Source organism: Sorex fumeus, unplaced genomic scaffold (genome assembly GCF_029834395.1).
Source record: "Sorex fumeus unplaced genomic scaffold, SorFum_2.1 ptg000065l, whole genome shotgun sequence".
Taxonomy (NCBI): Eukaryota; Metazoa; Chordata; class Mammalia; order Eulipotyphla; family Soricidae; genus Sorex; species Sorex fumeus.
The window spans coordinates 4,321,913-4,343,975 of NW_026606122.1; positions in this window are offsets into that span (position 1 = coordinate 4,321,913).

Genomic DNA, 22,063 nt, shown 5'->3' on the forward strand with positions numbered 1-22,063 from the left:
CGCCAATTGTCTAGAAAGCTGGTCTGGAAAATGGAAGGTCTGGTGACCTCAATTCTCATATCTCACCTCATTGTGGCTCAGGGCCTAACCACTATAAGGGTGTTATATTATTCCTTATATAAGAGGATTAGCACAAAGTCTAATTGAGGCAGCTTATTAGCAAGCAAATGCCCATGACCTATCAGCAAAATAACTTATTATGAGAAGCCAAATTAAACTTATTTTCTCACCATGAGAAAAGTCAGCCTATTCTAGAACACTTTTTTTTTGCTTTTTGAGTCATACCCGGCAATGCTCAGGGGTTACTCCTGGCTCATGCACTCAGGAATTACTCCTGGCGGTGCTTGGGGGACCATATAGGGACTGATTTCCATATACTGGACATCGAACCCAGGTCGGCCATGTGCAAGGCAAACACCCTACCCACTGTACTATCACTCAAGCCCCTATTCTAGAACACTTTAAAAAGAAATAAATATAGAAATTAAAATGATACCAGTAGAAGTGAAGAAGAAAAGAGGAGGGCATTTATTAGCAATAAAGTCAGTGGTGGTCAATTTTTCTCAAGAGGAAGCCTTTAACTCTGAGTGGAAAATTACTGGTAATGTCCCTACATAATCACTTGCAGAAGTAAACAGGGTATTTGAACAAACAAGGTGTTACAAAGGGGTCAAGGTAAAAACCATGTACGTGCCAGAAAGCACATAACTGAGGAAAGCCTTCCTGACACAGGAAAACAAAAGGTGGAGACAACCAAAGGCTGCCTCTGAAAACCAACCAATCCCAAGGGATGTGTATTTTCAAATGACCCAATAGAACATTGTGAAATCTAGGTGACCTTTAGGAATGTTGCAACTCCATAATACTTAGCCAATGAGGAACTAGAGAAGGGAATTACATACTAGGGTGAAAAATGTTTGTCCTCACTACTTTGGATGTGCCTGCTAACCAGACAGTGGGCAAGCATTTCTTATAATGTGCCTCATGTCTCTGTGTCCCATTCTTTGAATTTTGGACTAGTTGAGTGTGTCTCTTATGAAAAATTAAGGTAGGGGCCAGGGAGGTATCTCAAAGGGATGTAACACATGTTTTGCCCATGTTAGGCCCCAGTTTTGACCCTTGATAGCTTCAGTATTGCATGTGGCTCACTTGTAGGTTAGTGAGCAAACTGGTACTGCTGGGACTGAGCAACTTCATATCTGAGGTCCAAATAAACCCTTTCAGGCCTGCATAGTTGATGGAGTACCACTGGGAGTGGTCTCTGGGGCCCCTGGGGCACTACTTGGGACAACTCCCCAAAAAAGAAATAGCACTTACACTACCTGGATTCAATATTCATTATAGGGGCCCAAGAGATATAGTACAGCTTATAAAGTGCCGGTTTTGTACACTCCTGGCCGGGGTTGTATCCCCAGCACTGCATATGGTTCCTCAAGCTCCATCAGGAGTGGCCCCTGAGCATAAATCCAGGAGTAACCCTGAGGACCACTGGGTGTTACCCCAAAACAAAGAAGATTTATTATAAAGCTACAGTACTACAGTAATGAAGGAAGTCTAATATTGCTGACAAAATAGACAAATAGATTAATGAAAAAGCACAGAGAGCCCACAAATAGATTCCACATTTATGGGGACAATTAATTTTTCAACCTAAGAACAAGAAGCTGTTAGTTGTGAAAGAGGGCAAAAGAACAAGGCATAAAAAGATAACAAGAAAAAAATCAAATATACTTTTTTGGTGAGAGGGGAAGACTGACTCTCTCAGGGCTTCCTCCTGACTCTGTGCTAAGGGATCACTCCAGGTGGGGTCAGAGGATCTCACGCAGAGCTGGGGATAGAACCTAGGTTAGCTGAATGCAATGCAAGCACCTTACCCCACCATAATATCTCGTTAGCCTTATACTTTAGTTTTTAGGTCACATTGAACCATTTTCTATTTTCATTTTTGGGCCACACCTAGCTGTGTTCAATTGCTATTCCTGCCTGGTTCAGTGCTTAGGAATGACCCTGGGCAGTGCTCAAGGAACCATATTTGGTGTTTGGAATCAAACCAGAGTCAGAGGGATGCAAGGTAGATCCCTTAAGCCCCCTAAACCATTTTGATCCCCTAAACCATTTTCTGTAGATTAACATTATAGTGATGATTGGGTTGGAAAAGTCCTCACAAGTACTTAAGATTAAAAAAATAAAGAATAGAGGCCAGAGAGAAAGTATAGCGGGCAGAGTACTCACTATGCATGTGGTCAGTGTCGTTCAATCCCTGGAACACTATATGGTCCACAGAGCATCAGGAGTGATCCCTGAGGGCACAGGATCCAGGAGTAAGCTTTGAGCATCGCCAGTGTGGCCAAAAAAAATCCCAGAAAAAAATTAAAGAAAGAAGAAAAGGGACCATGGAGTAGTATAGAGATTATGGTTCTTTGCCTTGTACGCAGTCAACTCACATTTGATCCCCCAACATTGTGTATGGTCTCCCAGTACTATCACTAGTGACTCTTGAGCACAAAGCGTGGAGCAGCCCTTCAGTATCAACAAAGCGTAGGTCCTAAAACACATACCCCCAAAAAGAAAGGAAAAAAGACAGAGGGAAATATCCAGGCATGAAATTATATGTGTGTGTACAGTTTGATTTTGCTTTTATGGGCCACATCCGGTGGTGCCCAGGGGTTACTACTTGTTCAGGAATGTACTCCTGGAAGTTCTTAGGGGACGATTTGAGATATGCTGGGGATCAAACCTGGGTTGGCCACAGGCAAGGCAAATGCCTTACCCATTGTACTATCACTCAGGCAACCCCAGACATGAAATTAAAAAGGGTCTTTTTCCAGTACACGGTGCTGTAACAACCGAATGCACTCAGCAATTAGTTTTGAAACATGCTCCTTTATAGAAAACAACTGTGTTCAAAATTTCATAAACCTAAAACACTAGAGAAAACCTTTTCTCAATATAAGGAGAAAACTTCACTCTGGCTTGGGGGGACCAGAGTGATAGTACCGTGGGTACTTTACATTATATGAGGTTGACTCCCAGCATCCCATATGGTCCTCCAAGCACTGCCAGGAGTGAGTCCTAAGTGTGGAGCCAGGAAGTAAGCCCTGAGCATAGCTGAGAGCGGCCCAAACCACCCCCCCTAAGATAGAAAGAAGATAAATTATTTTAGAAAAAGATAGCAGGCTGTGGGTGGGGATAGCAGAAAGAACTTGGGAACACAGGTGGAGGGAAGTTGACACTTGGTGGCAGGATCGATGAAGGAAAATTATATACTTAAAACCCAACTATGAATAACTATTTAAATCACAGTGCTTTAATAAAACAAAACTTAGGGAAGAAAAGACTTGAACACAAACTTTACCAAAAGGCATATTCAGGACTTGGGAGATGATTCAAAGGACTGGAGTGCAAGCTGCAGTTGGATCACAAGCACCACACCCCGGTTCAATAGTAAGATGCTTTGGTTGAAGTTATGAAAAGAGCAGGTAAGCCAGAGAGACAGAAGTCATGCTGACAAGACTCCTGTCCATGAGGCACCAAGCAAGGTGTCAGTCTTACTTTAGAGGAAGTGAGAAAACTTCACCCATTTTGTAGCACTCTTTGTTTCAAATATAGACTCAGATCAGATACAGATCAGCTGGACTGATAGTAGGTGGTTAGGGCACTTACTTTGCAAGTGGGTGACTGTATTCTATCCACTGATCCACACCAGGAGTGGTCCCTGAGTGCAGAGCTAGGAGTAAACTCTGACCACAATTGGGTCCCCCCTCACCCCGCAAAAAAACAAAACAAAACAAAACAATCAGATGCAGATCAGCCTCACTGCTGAGCAAACTTGAACTCAATAACTCATCATTAACTACTTAAATATATAAAATATCACATTGAGGGGCAAGAGTACAGAAGGGAGTTTGCCTTATGTGTGGCTGACCCAGGTTAGATGCTCAGCATCCCAGATGGTCCCCTGAGCACTAGCAGAAATAATTCCTGCCTGCAAAGCCAGAAGCCCTGAGCAACATTGGGTGGCACCCTAAAACAAAAGAAACAAAAAATTGTTCGCACCTATTAAAATCATATCCACTGTACTGTGGCAGTTTATTGTTGCCTGTGGCTGAAAAGGTTCAGAGCTTTAGAGCCCATTTGGGGAGGACTGTGGGAAAGAATAGGAAAGGTGGAATTCTGAAAGTAGAAGGAGGTCACCAAGACAGAGGTGAGTAGTCTCTGCCAGAATGCCTCCCTCCCCTCACTGTGGGGTGCCTTCACTTTTCTTCTTTCTAAAATAAATCCTTCCTATGGGTTAGAGAGATAGTATAACAGATAGGTAGTTTGCTTTGCAGGAAGCCAACCCAGGTTCAATATGGATATCCTGTATGGTCACACAAGCCCATCAGGAGTGATCCCTGAATACAGACCCAGGAGTAATGGCTATGTGCTTGGGGATCACTCCTGGCAGTGCTGAGCACCAAACTGGGTTTGGATGTGTGCAAGAAAAGTAAGTACTTTAACTCCTGAAATGTCTCTTAAGTCCTCCTCTATCTTCTTAGAGTTTGATTTTTGTTGTGTTGGTTTTGGTTTGCTTTTTGGTTTTGGGGTCACACCTGAAAGTGCTTGGGGCTTACTCCTAGTTCTGCACTCAGGAATTACTCCTGGCAGTGCTCAGGGGACCATACGGGATGCTGGGGATTGAACCCCGGGCTGGCCACATGCAAGGCAAAAGCCCTAACGCTCCTACCCCTCCGCTCAAAAACTACTATCAGGGAAACACAAAAAAATAAGGTACAGGGATGGGAGGAGCCTGTGTGTCCCAGGCTGCCTCACACAATTTTTTTTTACCAGAAACAACTCTAAGCACTGCCAGATGTGCCCCCTACACAAACAGTTCCAAAGCAAAGTTGTTCTGTTGTTAATGATTGTGTTCCAGCCATAAACCATTGCAACATCTGTCCCTTCACCAGTGTACATTTCCCACCATCAATGTCCACAATATCCCACTTGCCCCCTCCGGGAATAGAACCGGGTCAGGCACGAGCACGGCAAGCTTCTTACCTGTTGTATCTCTCCAGTCTCAAAATATGACCTTTTAAACCTCCTACGCCTCTGCCTGACCCCTCAGGTGCCCCTCGCACACGGGGGTGCCCACAGTTGGCTCGCACATACACCCCTACGCCATTGCAGAAGCAGCTCAGTGCCCAAAGCAGCCGCCCCACCCCAAGACACGCACACACCCTTGGGACTTCTGTCCCCAGACACCTCTCCCCCCTTTCAAATCCCGCAGGGGCCTCTTCTGTCCAGGTCACAGGCTGGCACCTGCTCAAACCCTTCCAAAAGTCTTCAGGGACAGAATGATAGTCCAGAGGGACAACAAGCCTGGCTTGTTCGCCAGCAGGGTTCGATGCCCGGCTTCCCTGAGCACCTCCAGGAGCGATTCCTGAGTGCAGAGCCAGGAGTAAGGCCTGAGTGTGGCCAGGTGTGGCCCGGGAACAAAACAAAACAAAAATCGAAAGTCTCCAAAGTTGGGGCCCCTCTCCTCCCCCGCAGCGACCGGCCCTTCCCGGCTGTTGAGCCCAGCCCCTCCCCAATCGTCTGCTCAGGGCACCAAAGGCTCCCCAGGTGACCCAGTCCTCCCGGAGCCACCTGTTCCCCGGGGATCGGTGTCCGGTCACCGTTCCCACGCGCGTGCCCCCCGCCCCCGTGTGCGGGCTGTGTGCGGGGCGTGGGCAGCTGCGGGCAGCGGGGGCTCCAGGCTCGCGGGCTGGGTTCGACTAGCCGGGGAGCGGTCGGGGCCGCGGTGGGTCGGTCACCCCCGGCGGCCTCGAGCGCCCCGTGTCCACGTGGGCTACAGCACCCCCCCCCCCACCCCCGGTGGAAAGAGGAGGCCGGCCCGGGCCGCGGGAGCAGAGGCAGCGCAAGCGGCTGAGCGAGGCCAATGGCCGGCGCGGGCCCCCGCGGCCAGGCCTCCTTGTGGTCGGCCAGGTAGGTCACGGCGCCGCGGGGCGCAGAGCCCGGGCGCGGGTGGCTGGGCTCGGTGTGTCCCAGGCCACAGCGCCCCGCGCCGCCCAGCGAACGGGCCGCCTGCGTCACCGGCCCCTGGCGGCCATGGAGCGGCGCGCGGGGGGCGCCAGCGACCCCAGGGCCACCCGCGGAGGTAGCGGCGGGGAGCAGGGGGTGGGCGCGGATTCCCCCACGCCGGGCACCGCCGCTGCGCCTCTCGCCGTCCCCTCCCGCGGGGGGGAACAAAGAGCCCACAGCCTCGGTGTCACCGCGGGGGCAGAGACCCCGCACCCCGAGCAGGGCTGGGGCGCCCCCCGCCCCCGCAGCTGCGGCGGCCCCGTGCTGCGTCCCATGCCAGGGGTTCTACGAGTGTCCGGGAGGTTCCGGGGGATTTCTGCCCGGGTCCCGGCGAACCCCGGCCCTCCGGCTCTCGGGGGACGTGAGGGCGGCGGGGCTCCTGGGGCCATAGCTGCGCGGGCCAGTTACCTGCGCCATCAGGCGGACCCGGGCTGTCTGCAGGGGCGCCCGCTCTTGTGGCGTGGGGACCTGTGCGGGAACCGGGGTTGCTCTCGCTGTTGCGGGGACCAGGGTCTCTCCACGGTGGGCGAGACCGAATAGCGCGGGAGGGCTGGGGGCAGTGGGAGGCTCCGGAGCTGTTCCCAGCGTGTGCGGAGGTGTGCAGGGATGGATGGGGCGAGGCGCTCTCTCCAGGGACGTGGTTGGGGCTCTGGGGTTCGACGGGGACGCGGGTGACGGTCGGGGGTGGCGGGAGAGGAGCGGGGCCAGGGGCGACCTCCGGAACTCTCGGGGGAGGGGTGGGAGGTCTCCGGGTCGCTGAGGGGTACTTCCGGGTCTCCGGCTTCGGAGGGGGCCGCGAGAGCTGTTGCAGGCAGAGCGACGGCGCTGACCCCCAGTTTTCTTCTGCCTGCGCAGGCCACGGCCTCCGGCGGCACGGCCACCCCAACGCCCACCGCAGCGGCCGCCCCAGCGCCCGCCAGCTCCTGGCGCGTCTGGACGCGCGCCCCCTGGCGGCCCGAGCGGCGAACGACGTGGCGCTGCTGGTGCGCAGGGCAGGCACTACGCTGCGCCTGCGCCCCAAGGAGGGTGAGTGATGGGGCGGGGCCTCCTCGGGGGCGGTGGGGAGCCCTGTTCGGAGGTGGTGGAAGGGGGGCTGTGCCTTCCTCTCCTGGGCGGGGCTTGGAGCGAGATGACAGTGGGTGGGTCCCTGGAGTTTTCTGAAAGTATTCCTCTAGGAGGTGACACCAGCATGGTTATTGTTTGTTGGTGAATGTTAGAAGATTCATGGAGAGTACTTAATTTTGTTACTTTTGGAGATGTTCACACCTGGGGTTTCTCAGGGTCCAATCCAGGCTCCGTGCTGGCGGGTCGCTGCGGATTGATTTCGGGCTCCTGCAGGCGGAGCAGATGCTCCAGCCCATTGAGCTGTCCAGATGCCCGCTTTTTTTTTTCTTTTGCGGTGCCGGGGAATCCAACTTTCGGCTTCATACATTAAATGCAAGTGCTCTACCATTGAGCTACTTTCCCAGCATCAATAGCATTTAAAAAGTTTTTCCGCACTTTATTTAACCACTGTTGTTTACAGAGCAAATTTGTTACAGACATTCAATGTTCCCACACCAATCTCACTGATCAGGATCACGATCATCCTGTTGTTCGTGGATTGCCTTGAGCAGGCACCAGTAACATCTCCTTCGTCCTATCCCTGAGATTTTAAAAAAGTGCCATATTCAAGGCTCTTTCAGGGTTAGGAGAATGAGACCCATCATTGTTACTGGTATTTGGCATATTGGGTACGCCACCGGGAGTTTGCCAGACTCTGCCGTGTGGGCAGGTTACATTCGGTAGCCTGCCAGTTTGTCCAAAGCTAGAATGAGATAATAAGACGTCGCACGACCGCAAATTCGGCAGTGCGCTTCCGGGAGCTGGGTTTTATAGTCTCTCGGTCTTGGCCGTTGATGGGATTACATGGCGTACACAGCGCCGGAAGGCAGTTGGTGGGTGTGACCCCTGCCTACTGGAAGATGGATTATTCATGTTAATTGATTACTTTAAATATTTCAACACCAATCCCACCACCATTACACCTTCCCTCCACCATTATTTCAAATTTTCCCACCACCATTCAGGCCTGCCTGCCAGGGGCAGATGCTAGATAATTTATTTTCTGCTGCTTATTATGAATATCATGAGAGGTCGCTCGGTTGTTTCTGTGGCCGCGCACTTCTGGAATTCTAAAATTGTTAGTGGTTGGGGTCCAGAGACATCTCTGTAGGGATCTAATCCATTTTGAAATTCATTTGGGAGTCTCTGGATCAAGGCTGTTTGTGTAAAGTTCTCCGAATTGGGGGCCAGCTGTTGGCGATGGGCAGGCGAAGGAAGAATGAGGATTAAGCTGGTTGCTGATTAGTTGCCATTTATTCAATCTCTCAGCTCTCTCCAACTCTGTGTGTGTCTCTGTCTAACTGCACAATTCTTTCTTCCCGCTGTATCCGTCTTCTTTGTCTCGTCCATCTCTCTCTCTCTCTCTCTCTCTCTCTCTCTCTCTCTCTCTTATGTCTCTCTGCTGTCTCCATAATTGTCTCTCTTTCTGACTCTGACTCTGACTCCACTTCTGGCTCTTTCTTCCCCCTACTTCTGACTCTGACTGCTTCTGGCTCTCGTTCTCTGCTTCCTCTCACTGGATCAGGATTCCCCTTCCAATCTTACAGTCTTAGTTTATATAGCAATCACATAGGGTGGTGATACAAAGGTGGGGTTGAACATTAACAAATCAACAAAGAAAGGTAAGGCCATTCCTCCAGGAGATTAACTCAAGGACAAAATCTCATCTATAAAGAGATTACTCCAGATTAGTAGGAGATCCGCTCATGATCACAACGATCATGACCATCCTGTTGTTTATCGATTGCCTCGAGCAGGCCCCAGTAATGTCTCCTTCGTCCTATCCCTGAGATTTTTTAAAAAGTGCCATATTAAAAGCTCTTCCAGGGTTAGGAGAATGAGACCCATCATTGTTACTGGTATTTGGCATATTGGGTACACCACGGGGAGTTTGCCAGACTCTGCCGTGTGGGCAGGTTACATTCGGTAGCCTGCCACTTTGTCCAAAGTAAGAATGAGATAATAAGGTGTCACGCGGCCGCAAATGCGGCAGTGTGCTTCCAGGAGCTGGGTTTTATAGTCTCTGGGTCTTGGCCATTGATGGGATTACACAGCGCCAGGGGGCCAGTTGGTGGGTGTGACCCCTGCCTACTGGAATTTAGAGGATCTGGGTGGAGGATGCTCAGCCCCGATCCGAGCAGGCTTGGAGATCTCAGCGCCGGGACCCGCATGCCTTTGTTCCTCTGCCGGTACCTTCATGCGTGTGGAGAGTGGTCTCAGCATGGTGGTGGCTGGTTCTGGAGGTCTTCAGCTGCCTGTGCCCTGGTCGGGGCTGGGAGGGAAACTCAATCCGCTCCCCCCCAAGGGGCCCCGGCGAGGACAGCCAGGCACGGGGGCAGGAGACTGCGCTGTTCTCTTCCGGGAGCTGGGTTTTATAGTCTTATTGTCTCTGGGTCATGGCCGTTGCTGTGGGGGATTGTGGGAGGCTCTGGTCCCGCTCCTGGGAGAGAGCTAGCTCTCCTTTCCCCGCTCCCTTTTTCCTCAAGAGTTGTCTGCTGGTTCTCAGCTTGAAGAAGATTCTACAGTCCTTATTGATCCTTTTTCTTGGCGTTACCATTTTTTGAAGCAAAGTTAACTTAGTTTTCTAGTTTAAGCTTTCCTTTTTGGCCATCTTTATAAAAAAATTTTTTAATCTCTAAACTAGACAAGATATAGTTCTACAATGTCCAAGTCATTCCAGCAGTCATCTCTCAGTAAGGACTCACAGGGTCATGGACGTCACCTGTCTGCAGCAGGAATAGGCCTTCTTGCTGCTGCTACCCAGTCTTTAAGTATGCCAGCATCTCTTGGAAGGATGAACCAGGGTACTGCACGCCTTGCTAGCTTAATGAATCTTGGAATGAGTTCTTCATTGAATCAACAAGGAGCTCATAGTGCACTGTCTTCTGCTAGTACTTCTTCCCATAATTTGCAGTCTATATTTAACATTGGAAGTAGAGGTCCACTCCCTTTGTTTTCTCAACACTGTGGAGATTCAGACCAGGCCAATAACATTTTGGCCAGCTTTGGTCTGTCGGCTAGAGACTTAGATGAACTGAGTCGTTATCCAGAGGACAAGATAACTCCTGAGAATTTGCCCCAAATCCTTCTACAGCTTAAAAGGAGGAGAACATTGAGTTATGGTAGAGATGGCAGATCTGCTACACGGGAGCCACCATACAGAGTACCTAGGGATGATTGGGAAGGAAAAAGGTACTTTAGAATAGATAGTTTTGATGATCGTGGTCTTAGTCTCAACCCAGTGCTTGATTATGACCATGGAAGTCGTTCTCAAGAATCTGGTTATTATGACAGAATGGATTATGAAGATGACAGATTAAGAGATGGAGAAAGGTGTAGGGATGATTCTTTTTTTTTGGTGAGACCTCGCATAACTATCATAAATTTGACAGTGAGTATGAGAGAATGGGACGTGGTCCTGGCCCCTTACAAGAGAGATCTCTCTTTGAGAAAAAGAGGGGCGCTCCTCCAAGTAGCAATATTGAAGACTTCCATGGACTCTTACCGAAGGGTTATCCCCATCTGTGCTCTATATGTGATTTGCCAGTTCATTCTAATAAGGAGATCCGCTCAAGGGCGGGATTCCATCCAGGGTGTGTTGCTTTCGTCTTTCCTCAGCTAGTAATCCACTTAATTAGTTGTAGTAAATTTACTTCTAATATTTCTAGCAATGTCATTCTTATGAGCACAGTAAGAGATAAATAAATCTTAAAGTTTGGTTCTCACTATATATTCCAGACCACAGTTCTCAGGCCAGGTTAGTCTTCCTAACCCCAGCAGGATCCTTATCCAGTTACCTCTTTTGGGTCATAACAGAGCTTGTCCACGACCGTGCTTTTAACTTATAGTTAAGTATTATAGCTCTTGGCCTGGCCCATTTTGATGCCAGGGTAGCTCACAGCTTGCCCCGAGTCCATTCAGTCCCTCGTCGCGACCCTGCTTTGGGGGTGCTATCAACTAAGGGCAATTGAAGTTGAGAAAGCAGATGTCCAGGAGTGAATATTATTCGGAGTCAATTAACTCCCAAGTTACAAAAGCATAATATTAACTGTCTTCCTGTGACCATACAAAAAGGGATTGCTTTAAGGTAAACTATGCAAAAGACATAATTTATAAGTTCATTGTCCTTAGAAGGATCTTATTTTACACGTTAACCAAATCTGATTAGGAAAAAGGTGATTAACTGGTTGGGGAGGAGAGCAAGAGAAGAGTTTACAGATAAACAAAGGAATGGGAGTGACTCGGGAGCACTGTGATGGGTGTAACCTGATAAACCTAAATTCCCTGCGGCAAGTTGGAAAGGATAAACCAATGTTATTCTACAGCTGTTGATGTGCTGAGATGGCACCCAAGAGGCAGATTATGGGCATCACAACCAGGACCCCAAGTGGGCTGAGAGACAGGAAGGGACAGCCAGTCTCAGCTGCTGCCATGTGGCCTGGAGTCAGTCCCTGAACCCACGCACCTGAGTTTTTCTTCTGGAAGCTCATGACCACCAGGGTTTCATCTGGAGTGGGCGGAGAGGGCGCACCCGCTCCATTTGATGTGCCCCAGTACAATTGGCTCGGTTCAGGGTCCGGAAAGATCTACCACAAGCTGCTGTCTTCCGGGATTCACTGCCGTGTCTCTGGATCAAGGCCGTTGGTGTTTTCAACCCACCTAGGTTTGATTCCCAGCATCCTGTATGGTCTACCAAACCTGCCAGTAGTGATTCCTGAGTGCAAAAAGCCAAGCGTAATCCCTGTGCTCTGCCTTTGTGGCCCAAGAACAAACAAAGAAGTTACTAATCCCACTAGGAGGTCTAATCATTGAAGCTAGAATGTTACTTTCCTTGTTGACCTTCATTTAGGTTAGAATGTTGCTTTAGTTGGATGGGATTAATTTCCCGGAACTTCATAAGGGCCTCCTAAGCCTCACCTGGAGTGATCCCTGAGCGCAAAACTAGGAGTAAACCCTGGGCACAGCCAGGTGTGGCCCAAAAATTAAAAAAATAATATCAAACAGGGCTAGTCTTATGTCCAAGATTCCCTTGCCTCCCATACAGTCTTACTAGCATAGGCAATACAGAAAAGGGTAAAATGTGGGTATTTATATGGGGTTTGTACAATCTATGGCTCAGGAGATGACTTTGTTAGTGATCTATTGGGAGAGAAGCTGGAAGAAATATGGAGGGATGGTGGAGACATGGGAACTGCAGTAAAGCCACGGGACAAAGCCAATCTGAACATACAGACCAAGTCCTGAATCAATATAGATAATTGGGTAAGAAAGAGTAATAATGGATGGAGCAATAATACAATGGGTAGGTTGTTGCCTTGCACATGGCGAACCTGGGTTCTTTTTTTTTTAACTAAAACAGATTTTATTTGGAGGTTTTGAAGGGGAGGAGGAAGAGAAAGTAGGAGAGGGTAGAGTAATGTGCTCAAGAGAGAGTGCCAACTTTTCCAAGGGCGGAGAGAGTCCCTAACACATCCCAGCATTAGATAGGAAAGTACACATCTCAAGATGGGAGATGCAGGTGCCACATGTGCTCAGGCGCCACATGTGCTCAGCCACATGGGTGCAAACAGCACCTGGGCTCAGGCAGCATATGCACCCGGACCTGGGTTCTATCCCCCGCATCCTATATGGTTTCCCAAACATCGCCAGGATTGATCCCTGTGCGCAGAGCCAGGAGTAAGACATGAGCACCGCCAAGTGTAGCTTAAAAACATAAAAAAATAAATAATCAGAAGCAAACAAAGAAGAAAAAGAAATGTCAGCTCTAGTTTCCAGAGACCTCCCCTTTCTGACTTTGCTGTTTGTGAGGGCCACACCCAGTGGTGCTCAGGACTTATTCCTGGCCCTGACTCTGTGCTCAGGGATCACTCCTGATGGTAGTTGGAGGACCATATGGGATGGTGGGGACTGAACATAGGTTGACCGTGTGCAAGGCAAATGCCCTACCCGTTGTACTATATATAGCTTCGGTTCCCTTCTAAAAATAGGAGGAAACATGATTTGTTTGATATACAAGAGATCAGGGGCAGATAATTTATCAGTCTTTTTGAAACTGTGAAACAATAGCATTGAGACATTGTACTTATGTCCTGGATGACTGTTTTGGCCAGAGTTATAGAGCTTAAAGGGCTGGAGTACATAGAGGTCTGAGCTCCATTCCTAGTACTGCATGGATGCCTAAGCACTGCATGAAGCAATCTTGGGAGCACAGAGCCAGGAGTAGCCCCTGGGCACCATTGAGTGTGCTCTCCCTGCCCTAATATAAGGACCATTTTCCCCATTCCTTCCTATTTATCAGTGTTGCTGCGATGAGCAAGGCTCACCCACGTGTGATCATGCTGCTCATTCACGTCCTCGTTGTAGTCCTTGCTCAGCTTCTGTGGTATTTTTATCTGTGCTCTCTGGGATCCATATTCCTGGCCAAGATTCTAGTACATCTTTTTTTGGTGGGAGCGGGGCTTTGGACCATACCTGTAGTGCTCAGGTTTTACTCTTGACTCTACATTCAGAGATCACTCTCGATGGCCTTGGTGACCATATGGGATGCCACAGATCGACCCTGGGTTAGCTGTGTGAAAGACAAGTGTCTTCCCTGCTGTAGTATTGCTCAGACCCATCTTTTTTGGGTTTTGTTTTGTGGATCACGTATCACTTCTCCTGGTGTGTTGCTTGGGGATTGCTTCAGGTGGTGCTGGGAGGACCATAGAGTGCTGGGTATTGAATGCAGGTCTCTTGCCTGCAAAGCATGTGCCCAGCCCACTGAGCTATATTCCCAGACAGGTGCTTTTCTATCTTTGGTGATGGGGCTTGCACACACCTAGCTGTATGTGGATGGAAGACTCTGCTTGCTTCCCTGATGCCCAGGGGGTCCCCAGACAGCAGATCTGTGCTAGGCATATGTGAGCAGTCCCAGGAATCAAACTCATGGCCTCACTTGCAAGGCACAGGCCTTCCACCACTCAACCATACCAGCGTTGCTACTCAGCATATATGTGTCTCTCTGAAATAAACCTCGTGCCCTTTGGCAGTCATTCCCTATTCTCCAACTGACTCTGCAAGGACTGACAAGGTGGCTCAGGGGTAGGGCACCAACCTTGCATGTGTGATGCCTGTGGTTCCATCCCTGGCACTCACTCTCCCCTCCCCCCACAAATTATCAACTTGATCCCTTTGAGCCATATCTCTAGCCCTGTCTATCATTTTTTATTATAGAAATTCTAGTGGATGTGAAGTTGTATCTCAAATGTGGGGTTTTTTTGCATTTCTCTAAAAAATAGCTGTGTAGGGCATTTGCCTTGCACGCAGCTGACCTGGGTTCAATACCCAGCATCCCATATGGTTCCCGAGCACTGCCAGGAATAATTCCAGAGTGCAGAGCCAGGAGTAACCTTTGAGCCTTACTGGGTTTGACCCAAAAAGTAAATAAATAAGTAAATAAATAAAAGCTTCCAATAGTTATAAAAAATAAAAATAGCTGGATTTCTTGTTTTATTTTTGGGAGAGACCATTACTGGCAATACTCGGGGGTTACTCCTTGCTCTGATCTCAGGGACAACTCCTGGTGAGGATCAGGGGGCCATTAGAAAAGTTGGGGATCAAATCTGGGTCAGCCATATGCAAGGCAAGCACTTGCTGTACTATTGCTCTGGCCCTAATAGCTGGACTTTTTTGGTTTTGTGTAACACCCAGCTGTGTTCAAGGCTTACTCTTGGCTCTGTGATGACTCCTGTCAGACTCGTGGTACCAGTGATCAAACCCAGTCAGCTGCATGCAACGCAAGCACCCTAACCACTGTATTATCATTTCCTAAAATATAGCTGTATTTTTTTCTTGGTTTATTTTTTCTATTTTTTTTGGCCACACTCAGTGGTTATCAGGGCTTACTCCTGACTCTTTGTTCAGGGATCATTCCTGGCAGCCTTTAGGGACAATATGGGGTGCTATAAAACTCGAGTTGGTTGCGTGCAAGGCAAGAACCCTACCTGCTCTACTATCTCTCCAGCCCCAAGATGGCTGTATTCTGACAGGCAAATAAGCCCTCCATCTTGAGTCCTCAGACCCTATGAATATATTACCTTAACAATGCCATAGACACTTAGCAGATGTGATTAAATCAAATGATTGGAGGATCAGGAAATACTATGGGATTATTCAACACTTTTGAACTATGGAAGGATAATGTCAAGGGATCTTTAAATGTGAAAGGGAGGCTCGGGAGATAACCCAAAGGACTGAGCATATGCTTTGCCCACAGAGGGCCCTGGATTCAATCTCCACTACTGCATGGTCCCATATGCACTAGCAGGAACAACCCTCAAGCAGCAAAATGGGAGTAGCCCTTGAGAATCCCCAGGCATAGCCCCAAACAGCCCCCCTCCAAAGTGAAAAGGGGTATAGAAGAGTCGGGGAAGAAAATATGATGATGGAAGTGCAGCTGCACTACTGGATGAGGATGCATAAAAGGGGTCACAGGTCAAACAATGCAAGCCACCTGTGGGAACTGGCCAACGCAAGGAGATGTGTTCCCTGGGAGACACTGAAAGGCCCTGAGAACACTTTGATTTTGGCCTAACATTATTTCTGTCGTGCACACTGCAAGATGATATGGTGGTTTGGTTTTACTTCGTTTTGTTGATCTGTTTAGGGGGCACACTGGGCAGTGCTAGGGAATACACCTGGCTTGGTGCTCAGGAATCTACCAGCAGTGCTAAGAGGCCATGTGGTGGCAGTAACGAGACAGTTTCCTGCATGCAAGTCATACACTCAGTCCTTTGAACGATCTCTCAGGGCTATGGATTATTTAATTAAATTCATTTAATATTTTTATCTGAAGTTTAGAGGGCTACACCCAGCAGTGCTTATGGGCTGCCGACTCTGCTCAGAGATCACACTGGCGGTGATCAGGGATTACTATGTGGTGCTGGGGATTAAATCAGGGCCAGCCACATGCAAAACAAATGCTTTATATCCTATACTATCTCTCTGGCCCCTGTTTTTTTTTACAGGGGGAGCCTTAGTTTTTAGGCCACACCTGGCAGTGATCAGGAGTTACTTCTGGCTCTGCGATCAGGAATAACTCCTGGCAGGCTCAGAGGACCATAGATCAATCCCAAGTTGACCACTTGCAAGGCAAGTGCCCTACCCACTCTACTACCTCTTGGCCCCTGTTTTATTATATTATTTAAAATTGGGTTGCTGCGGCCACAACGCAGAGTACTAACCACTATACGATCAGCGATAGCACAGCGGTAGGGCGTTTGCCTTGAATGCAGCCAACATGGCCGACCCGAATTCGATTCCTCTGCCCCTCTCGGAGAGCCCGGCAAGCTACCGAGAGTATCTCACCTGCACGGCAGAGCCTGGCAAGCTCCCCGTGACGTATTCGATATGCCAAACACAGTAACAACAAAGTCTCCAATGGAGACGTTACTGGGCCCGCTCGAGCAAATCGACGAACAACGGGAGGGCCTTTACCTTTACCTTTAAAATTGGGTGAGGGGAGGGTTTGAGACACACCTAACTGTACTTTGGTCTTACTCCTGGCTCTGTGATTAGGGAACACTCCTGGCAGTGGTTGGGGTACATATGTGGTTCTGGGGAATCTAACTGTACTCAGTCACATGCAAGACAAATGCTTAAACCTCTGTAGAATCTCTTTACCTATCCACCCAGAACTTAAATAGGGGTTTCCAGGAACCATTTCTAGCATAGTACTCAGGGATCATGTGGTGCTAGGGATTAAACCTTGGGCTCCCACATGTGCACTATGCATTCCAGCCTCTGAGCTATCTCCAGGGTTCATAAGATAAGATTTTTCTTTTTTGCTTTTTGGGTCACACCCGGCGATGCACAGGGCTTACTCCTGGCTCATGCACTCGGGAATTAGTCCTGGTGGTGCACAGGGGACCATACGGGATGCTGGAACTAGAACCCGGGTCGGCCACATGCGAGGCAAACACCCTACCCACTGTGCTCTCGCTCCAGCCCCCATAAGATAGGATTTTGATAGGAATTGTACTATGAATTTGGGTTATATTTACCTCCTAACAATATTAAGCTGTTATGGTTCACTTTTTTATGTTTGGGGGCCACACCTGGCTGTGCTCAGTTCTTTTTGCTCTGTGCTTAGCCATCTCTCCTAGTGGGTTTAGGGACCATACATGGTGCCGAGGATGTAATCCAGTTGGTTGCGTGCAAGGCAAATGCCTGCCTGCAGTACTATCTCCCCTGCACCCAATATGAAGGCTTTTGATCCGTGAACGCTGACTATGTCCTCATTTTATTTAGGTTTTGATTTTTTGAGGGGCCGAGGGCACACTCAGCGATACTTAGGGCTTAGTTCTGGTTCTGCACTTAAGAGATTACTCCTGGTGGTGCTCCAGGGATGTAGTACCAGGGACAAAACTCAGGCTGGCCACATGCTGGGCATGTGTGAATTCAAATTGTGGGCGTGTTTGGTGGCTAAGAACTGTTCCCCGGCTGGCTGGCATTGGGGAATAAAGGAACTTATTATACTTCTTATACTTCTTATGACACTTAGCTTGTCTCTTTTTGATGCCAGGGTAGCTTACAGCTTTCCCTGGGTCCATCCAAGTCCCTCACCAGGACTCTCCTTTTGGGGATGTTAGGAAGTAAGGGCAAATGAGGCTTAAGTGAAGTAAATATGGTGGATGACTTTAAAAAAAACTCTCACATGTGCAGGGGGGCGGGTTGACTTTCCCTCCCCGCCCTGACCAGAGCTCCGGCAGCTGAAGACCTCCAGAATCAGCCACCACCATGCTGAGTCCCACTCTCCACACACATGAAGGTACCGGCAGAGGAACAAAGCATGCGGGTCCCGGGGCTGAGATCTCCAAGCCTGCTCGGATCTGGGCTGAACATCCTCCACCCAGATCCTCCATCTTCCAGTAGGCAGGGGTCACACCCACCAACTGGCCCCCTGGCACCGTGTAATCCCATCAACGGCCAAGACCCAGGGACTATAAAACCCAGCTCCCCGAAGCGCGAGGCTGCGAATGCTTATCTTATTATATCATTCTTACTTTGGACAAACTGGCAGGCTACCAAATGTAACCTGCCCACACAGCAGAGTCTGGCAAACTCCCCGTAGCGTACCCAATATGCCAAATACCAGTAACAATGATGGGTCTCATTCTTTTAACCCTGAAAGAGCCTTGAATATGGCACTTTTTATAATCCTCAGGGCTAGGACGAACGAGACATTACTGGTGCCTGCTCGAGGCAATCAACCAACAACAGGATGATCGTGATCGTGATGTGCAGGGCTGCGTAAAAAATCCCCACTCGCTCTCGCTCGGGGATTACACATGAAAGGATGTTCTCGGGCTCTCTCGCCACAGTGTTCGGTGCGCTCAAGTTGCTTCTCCACCCGGGACGGCTGTTGCCTTGGACAGACAAAGAAAGGGCCAAGCTGGTTACTGATTAGTTGCCAGTTTATTCAATCTCTCATCTCTCCTAGCTCTCTCCAACCCTCTCTCTTTGTGTGTCTGTCTCTCTCTAACCATGCAATTCTTTCTTCCCGCTGTATTCATCTCCTCTGTCTCTGTCTGCTGTCTCTCTTCTGTCTCAGTCACCGTCTCTCCTTCAATCCCCACTCCTTCGATCAATCCATCTCTCCAACCACCAATCCATTTCTCCAACAATCCCTTTCTCCCCGCAGCTGCTCTTTTTTATCCTCTCAGCACGCCTCCCCGACCAAGCCTCCTCATGGGAAGTGTAATTAAAATGTTTTTCCAGGCTTCCCAACCACCTGCAGCCCACAAGGGAAAAAAAAAACCCTTAAGGTGTGTTTCTCCTCTCCTTAGACCTGCAACTTAATTAGCATCTTTAATTCTCCTTCCTATGGACACAGTAATAGACACTTTTAAGCTTGTAGGATGACTCTTCTGGGGACATCTTAGCACAGACTCAGACTACAGTGCTCAGGCCGAATAAATCATTCATAACCCCAGCAGGGTCCAAATCTAGTTATTACTTTTGGTTCATGACAGAATTTGTCCATGACCAAACTCTTAACTTAAAGTTAAGAATGAGGGCACTTTGGCCAGGCCCATTTCGATGCCAGGGTAGCTCACTGCTTATCCTGGGTCCATCCAGTCCCTCGTCAGGACCCTGCTTTGGGGGATCTAGGAAGTAAGGGCAACTGAGGCTTAAGTCGAGAGAGCAGATGTCCAGGTAATATTATCTGGAGTCAATCAACTCCCAAGCCGCAGGCTTGTCATTTTAACTGTCTTCCTGAATCCATACAAAAAGCAATTGCTCTGAAGTAGTGAAGCATGCAAAGGACATTAGGAGAAGAGAAAGAAAATATTTACAAGTCAAGGTCTGATCAGGAGACAAAGGTAATTGACAGGTTGGGGGGCAATCAACAAACACAAGTTCCCAGCGGCCAGGGAGGAAGGGCAAACCAACGTTATCCTATAGATGCCTAGGAGTAAATATTATTCGAAGTCAATTAACTCCCATGTTACAAAAGCATAGCATCAACTGTCTTCCTGTGCCTATACAAAAAGGACATTGCTAAACCATGCAAATGACATAAAAGAGAGAAGCAATATAGGATTATTAGTGCCTGGTGTAGTTGGGTGTGCATCAGGAGCACTGCATGGCAGTAACTAAATAAATCTAAGCTTCTTGTGGAGGAGCAAGGACAAACCAATGTTATCCAACAGGCATGTGTCTCACCCTCTGTCCTAGCTCTCCAGTCCTAGTTAGGTCTTTTATAATTTTCTTTCAACAGTATGTAGGTTTCAGAGCACATATTGATTTATTTATGTATGATGTTAGTGTGTGTTACACGTGTATGCACATGTTCCTCAGGGCCTCACATTGCAAGGCATGTAATCTGCCACTGAGCCACTTTCCTAGAACCCAGATGGCATTGTTTACTCCTTTTTTTTTTGTTTTAGTTTGGGGGTTTGTACCATCAAGTCCTCGATGGATGTATCTGATGCTAGCGTACGTGCATTGAAAGTACAGACGATCATTTTTGTCTTCCTTCGTTGTGGCAGCCTAGTTCGGCCTTGAGATTTTATCGGCCTCTCCTTTCTCATCGTTCTCAGTGCTACCATGTCGGTGAAGCCTTCAGGGTCAGGTGAATGAGACCAGTTGTAGTTACTGGTTTTGGCATATCGAATACACAACGGATAGCTTGCCAAGCTCTTCCATGCGGGTGGAATACTCTCGGTAGCTTGCCAGTCTTTCCGAGAAGGATAGAGGCTTTTGGGGCGACCTCTAATCGCCCTTGTAGGTGTTACCATATTTGAACCCTATCAAATATGGTACGACAATTTCGGAAGATGGGTATTTAGTGTCTTATGATGTGTTGTGCAGCCGCTTTGTGGCCGCGCGGGTCCAGAAAGCATCCTGGAGTGTGGCGACAGCTGGGTAGTGGAGGAAGTGTCGATAGTGGAAGTCTGCCAGTGGGGTATTTATCTGGGTAGGGTGGGTCTTCTGTGCGCAATCTGATCCCTGGGTGGTTGGTGGAAGCAGACAGGGCAGGGTAGGGTGGGGCTCCTGATTAGAATCCCTTTGTCACCTGTGGTTGGTGGGAGCAAGCAGAGAATCTCTGTCCCTGAGAGATGGAACAAGCGCGAATGATCAAGTATGACATCATTGATCTGAGTGAGACAAGAAGGCACGAATCTCACCATGCTGTTTTCAACACTGGAGAAGAATTGTTCCTCGGAACATGCGATAAAAGAGGTGTCAGAGGCGTCGGTGTCCTTGTCAACACAAACTTGGCCAAGAGCATTGATTCATTCGAATGCCTAACAACCCGAATCGGACGTTTACATTTGAATAGATGTGGCTCACTGCCTGCAGTTTCTATCTTCGTTGTCTAGCACCAACATCTCATTATGATGAAAGAGAAATCGAGAAGTTCTACATGGAGCTGGAGAAGTTCTATAAAGAAGACCACACCTTCTACAAGATCATTGTGGGTGATTTTAATGCCAAGATAGGACCGAGAAGATCAGCTGAAGAACTTCACATCGGGACCCATGGCCTAGAATGGAACGAACAGGGTGAGAGACTGTCAGAGTTCATCATGTCGACCAAGACCATTCATGGTAACTCACAGTTCCAGAAGGCAGAACCTAACGTTGGACATGGGAGTCTCCCGGTGGACGATTCCACAACGAAATAGACCACATCATATTCAATCGACGGTTTTGCCTGACCGATGTCCCTGTTGTCCCAAAATTCCGAACAGGATCGGACCACCGTCTCCTTCGTGCAAAATTCTGCTTCACAGAGCGGGGAGAAAGGGCTGCAAAGTTCAAAAAGAGAACTCCCAGAACGACCACCAACTGGGAACTCTTTGGCACTATTGCGGCAACATGGGAAGATGCCATTGTTGACAACATTGACGAGGAATACGATCGACTGGTTCAGCACCTCCATGAATGTGCGAGAAATGCCAAGAGAGAGATAGCCACAAAAAAATGCCTGTCTTCGAAAACTCTTGAGCTAATTCGCCAGCGTGGTTTGGCGCATGCCTCAGGCAACCGCAAGCTAACGTCCAAGCTCGCAAAGCAGTGCAGAGATGCGATCAAGGAAGACCTCAAAGAGAGAAGAGCAGAAGTGCTGGTAGATGCGGCAGAAGCCGGGAAAAGTATTCGTAACGCCCGCCTGTCCTTCACCAACTACAAGACCAAGATGACTGCCCTCCGACGTCCTGATGGATCCATCACATCCTCCAGAACGGCAATAGAGAAGATTATCCATGACTTCTACTCAAATCTCTTCGATAGCCATGTCCACTTGCCGACATACCAAATTCCACAGGATGGATATGTCGTTCCCAACGTTCTCCCTTCCGAAATCTGACACGCCATTTCGTGGGTAAAGAAGCAAACAGCACCCAGCCCAG